Here is a 6,000-nt window from a genome sequence, read left to right as displayed (position 1 = left end):
TTTCGGTAAGTTTTGATTTAATCTACGGATAATTAATTACAAATTGTGAATTATATTCCCTACCGGTGTGGGGTTCATTATGTGTTGTGAATTTCTTTTTCAACAGAAATTATTTAGAAGGAGCAAATGAAAAGTTTCAATTGGCACGATGTGTATATTACTTGTGATTCAGAACTGAGGACGATATCCTCACATTTTTATATAAATTGATATGCTTAAATCGGAATACGAGCTGCGGTGGAAGTTATATAAGGACGAGATCCTTATGAGGAAAATTTTTGTGTTTAAGTTCTCCCTTGTGAAATTAAATTTGTACTATAGTACTAATAAGGAGTCATTCCTGTTAGGCTTATTTGAAAATTCTATATGAAATTCTCTGTGCATACTTGCCAATTTTGTGTTGTAATTATTGAGTTTTAACCTACGAGGTAGGTTCCCGCCTAGGTGACGTTAAATGTGACTCATTAATTCAGGTAAATAATTATGAGGTCTTCATGCCTCGTATCTCATTATTAGTATTGTGAAAGTTTAAAACGAGATTTTTGTTAACATGAAGTTAATTGACGATTTTGTAATTGATTATGAACAACTATTAAGAATAGATTGACCCAGAAGGGTGATCCGTTCATATGGGCCGAGGAATGTGAGGAGAGCTTCCAAAAGATCAAGACAGCTTTGACTACAGCCCCAATGTTGGTATTACCTATAGGTTCAGGGTCTTATATTGTTTATTGTGATGCGTCGCGTATTGACCTCGGTGCAGTGTTGATGCAAGACGGTAGGGTGATTGCCTACGCGTCCAGACAAATAAAGGTGCATGAGAAGAATTATCTTGTACACAACCTTGAGTTAGCAGCTATTGTTCATGACTTAAAGATTTGGCGGCATTATTTGTATGGTGTCTATTGCGAGGTCTACACCGATCACCGAAGTCTACAACATCTGTTTAAATAGAAGGATCTTAATTTGCGGCATCGGAGATGGTTGGAGTTCTTTAAGGATTATGATATCACCATTCTCTATCATCTTGGGACGGCCAATGTAGTGGTTGATGCCTTGAGTCGTAAGGTAGAGAGTTTGGGCAGCTTAGCATATTTACCGGTAGCAGAGAGGCCTTTGGCCTTGGATGTTCAGGCCTTGGCCAACCAGTTTGTCAGATTGGATATTTCTGAGTCGAGTCGAGTTTTGGCATGTGTGGTTTCTCAGTCTTCTCTTTATGACCGTATCAGGAAACGTTAGTATGATGACCCCCATCTGCTTGTCCTTAAGGACACATTTCAGCACGGCGATGCCAAGGAAGTCACTATTGGAGATGAAGATGTATTACGGATGCAGGGCAGGCTATGTGTGCCAAATGTAGATGGTTTGCACGACTTGATTTTCCAGGAGGCTCACAGTTCGCGGTACTCCATTCATCGGGGTGCTGCAAAGATGTATCAAGACTTGAGACAACACTATTGGTGGAGGTGGATGAAGAAAGACATAGTGCAATATGTAGCTCGGTGCCTAAATTGTCAGCAGGTGAAATATGAGCATCAAAGACCGGGTGGATTGCTTCAGAAGTTGGAAATTCCAGAATGGAAATTAGAGCGGATCACTATGGATTTCATTGTTAGGCTCCCACAGACTCGGAGGAAGTTCGATGCAGTTTGGGTGATTGTGGATAGATTGACCAAGTCAGCTCATTTCATTCCTGTGATTACTACTTACTCTTCAGAGCAGCTGGCTCAGGTTTATATTAGCGAGATTGTCAGAATTCACGGTGTACCAGTATCTATCATCTCTGACCGGGGTACACAGTTTACCTCACGGTTTTGGAGGGCTGTACATCGAGAGTTGGGTACTCATGTGGAGTTGAGTACAACATTTCACCCTCAGACGGACGGGCAGTTCGAACTCACTATTCAGATACTGGAGGATATGCTTCGTGCGTGTGTGATAGATTTTGGGGGTGCTTGGGATCAGTTCTTACCACTTGTGGAGTTTGCTTACAACAACAGTTGCCAGTCAAGCATTTAGATGGCTCCGTACGAGGCCTTGTATGGTAGGCAGTGTCGGTCCCTAGTGGGTTGGTTCGAACCGGGCGAGGCTAGGCTATTGGGTACAGACTTGGTTCAGGATGCCATGGAAAAGGTTAAGTTGATTCAGGATTGACTTCGTACAGCCCAATCTAGACAGAAGAGTTATGCGAATCAGAAGGTTCGTGATGTTGCATTCATGGTTGGTGAGCGGGTATTGCTCCAGGTTTTGCCTATGAAGGGTGTGATGAGGTTCGGGAAGAAGGACAAGTTGAGCCATAGGTATATTGGGCCTTTTGAGATTCTTGAGAAAGTTGGAGAGGTGGCTTACAAACTTGAACTACCACCTAGTCTCTATGCGGTTCATCTGGTATTCCATGTTTCCATGCTTCGAAAATATCACGGTGATCCATCTCATGTGTTAGACTTCAGTTCGGTTCAGTTGGACAAGGATCTATCTTATGTTGAGGAACCAATGGCTATTTTGGATAGGCATGTTCGAAAGTTGAGGTCAAAGAACATTGCTTCCCTGAAGGTTCAGTGGAGGGGTCATCCGGTCGAGGAGGCGACTTGGGAGACCGAGCATAATATGCGCAGCTGTTATCCACACTTATTCACCAGATTAGGTACTTTTTCTAACTCCGTTCGAGGACGAACGTTTGTTTTAGAGGGGGAGAATGTGATGACCCAAAATATCATCTTTAAATTTAATAATTAATTTTGTGTTCTAAGACCTTGAAAAGAACTATTTATCATTCCTCGACTTGCATGCGCAGTTCGTAAAATTTTCGAGAAAGGTTTCAGGTGAAAAATGGATTAAATGTGAATTAGAGCTTTAAAACTCAACTGAGTTGACTTTGGTCAACATTTTGAGCAAACAGACTCGGATCAGTATTTTGACAGTTCCAGTAGGTCAGATCGTGATTTGGGACTTAGGCGTATGCCCGGAATCAAATTCCGAGGTCCCTAGCCCGAGATATAGAATTTTGATGAAAAATAAAAAGTTTAAGTTTAAATAGTGACCGAATGTCAAATTATGTAGAATAGAATTTTGATGATTCCAACAGCTCCGTATGGTGATTTTGGACTTAGGAGCGTGATCGAAATGTTATTTGGAAATCCGTAGTGGAATTAGGCTTGAAATGCCAAAAGTTGATTTTTTGGGAAGTTTGACCGGGGGGTTGACTTTTTGATATCGAGGTCGGAATCCGATTCTGGAAATTGAAATAGGTCTGTTATGTCATTTATGACTTGTGTGCAAAATTTGAAGTCATTCTGAATTGATTTGATGTGTTTCGGCACAAGATATAGAATTTGAAAGTTCAAAGTTCATAGATTTTGATTTGAGGTGCGATTCATTGTTTTGATGTTGTTTGATGTGGTTTGAAGCCTCGACTAAGTTTGTATGGTATTTTGGGATATGTTGGAATAATTGGTTAAGGTCCCGAGGATCTCGGGTGGATTTCGGAAGGTAAACGGAATGGATTTCGGACAAAGAGTGCTGGAAATTTTTGTTGCAAAACATTTGTTTCTCGTTTCCAGAAAGTTAAACCATTCATTATTTGGACATTTGTACAGAAAGGTATGATGGATTGAATGAAGGCTGGTAGAGCAGTTTTGCCATAAACTTCGCCGTGGAGCCGACTTTAGAAGCTTATATCTCGCAATTCATAAGGATTCGGAAATTTTTCAAAACATGAAAGTTGTAGTCGTTTGATTCTAGTTTCCAGAAGGTTTAACCATTCATCATTTAGACATTTGTACATAAAGTTATGATCGATTGAAGGAAGGTTGGTAGAGCACTTTCTGGTGGACTTTAAATGACGGAAAATGGACTTTTAGTGACGGATGGGCAGAAACTTAAGGACCAAAAATGGTCATTTCCTTCATTTCGTTTTGGATTTTTGGAACACGGTTCTTGGGCGATTTTTACGGAAAAACATTGGGGTAAGTGTTCCTTATCCTATATTATTTATATTTCATGATTCCATACTCATTTACATCATGAATCTGTGAATTTATGGAAGAAAAATTAAGATTTTTGCAAAATCTTCCAAAAACGAAAATTTAAGATTTAGAAGTCGAGTTGTTATCGAAAGTTGATAAAATTGGTATGGGTGGACTCGTAATTGAATGGGTTGTCAGATTTTGTAAGTTTCGCCGGATTCCGAGATGTGGGCCCCACGGGCAAATTTTGAGCTAATTTCGGATTTTATTTGAAAATGTAATATTTTCTTATGAAATTGATTACTATAATTTTTGTTGACTGTATCGAATTAATTATGACTAGATACGAGTCGATCGGAGTCGGAAAAATCGAGAAAAAAGCATAATACTTGGTTAAATTGGAGCAAGTCGAGGTAAGTGACTTGTCTAACCTTGTGTGGGGGAAATTTCCCCTAGGATTGGTATTGATGTGATTATTGAAATGTGTTGAAAGTCGTGTGCACGAGGTGACGAGTGTGTACACGGGCTAAATTGCGAAAGATTATATTTTAAATTGTGTAGATCATTGTTGCGCATTAATTTAATTATTTTATTTTGTTATATTCTTCATTATTGATTTAATGTTTATATTTTTAAATTTTCTTGACCTTTTTCTGCTAATTATTTTATCTGTTTAGTTGGAACTTGGTTTCTTTTATTCTGTGCATTATTTGAAGGTTGATTTTTTTTAAATTAAATATTATTAATATGAAGTATTTGACATTTTTAAACTTGATATTGAAGCAACATATTAAAGATTTTAAAATATTATTTTCCTGAATTATTTACTCCTGAATATTTTTGTAAGATTTTCGTACACATTGTGATGGAGCAGTGAGCTCTTTATTGTGAAAAAATATTATTGATGATTTATTTTGGCATGAGCCGTGAGCTCTTTATTGTGAAAAAATATTGTTGTTGAATTATTTTGGCAAGTTAAATTATTTGAGCACTTGAGGTGCAAATTGTGATATATTGTGATATTTATACGTATGCGGTGGTATAAGGTATGGGTATTGAAACGCATGCGGTGAGATAAGGGTGGCTTGATATGCGTGGCTAGTAGGGGGAACTAGTAGAAGTCATGCGGTATGATAAGGATGGCTGAAACGCGAGATGCTATTTCGGAAAAAATATTTTCTTTCAAATAAATTGTGAAGGCTCCCGCAGTGAGATAAAAAAAATGAGATATTGTGAATTTGTTTATGATTTGGGACTACGATGCGGTACCTCGGGAGTGCCCTTGTTGATATTGATTTATGGACGCATTTGCCTTTGATTATTGTTGTGATTTTCTTAAAGTTGGAAAGAATTCTGTTTTGTTTCCACGATGTATTTATTTTTCATTATTTGATGTAATTAAATGTGATATACTACTTGATTCATTTTCATTGTCATTTTATCTTATAATATTGTTTAAATATTTTACCATGCCATTATTTATTCTCCAGTAGGGCCTGACCTGACCTCGTCACTACTCTACCGAGGTTAGGCTTGGCACTTACTGGGTACCACTGTGGTGTACTCATACTACGCTTCTGCACATCATTTTGTGCAGATCCAGGTAAATCTTATTAGACCACGCATCAGTGAACTAGCTGTACGAGGAGACTTCGAGGTATATCTGTCAGCGTCCGCAGACTCCGGAGTCCCCTTCTATCTTACTATGTTGTCTTCCTTATTTGCTTTAGACTCTGATGTATAGAGACATAGAGATTAAATTCTTAGAAGCTTGTGACTTATTTCTACCGGGTTTTGAGAGTTGAAATTATTTGAATTATAGTTTATTTATTTCAAATATTTATTATCATTCCGCATTAATATGTTTACCTAGTTTTAGAAATTAGGTGCCATCACGATATCCTACGGAGGGAATTTGGGGTCGTGACACCGATGACATTGCCAAATACAGTATTGAAGACATGGAAGCGGTTTTCTATGATCTTAAAGATCTTCCTAGAAATGCGATATGCCCTTATGTTCTTGATAAAGCTCA

The sequence above is a fragment of the Nicotiana tabacum genome, chromosome 12, assembly GCF_000715075.1.
Source record: "Nicotiana tabacum cultivar K326 chromosome 12, ASM71507v2, whole genome shotgun sequence".
Classification (NCBI taxonomy): domain Eukaryota; kingdom Viridiplantae; phylum Streptophyta; class Magnoliopsida; order Solanales; family Solanaceae; genus Nicotiana; species Nicotiana tabacum.
This window is presented reverse-complemented; position numbering follows the sequence as displayed.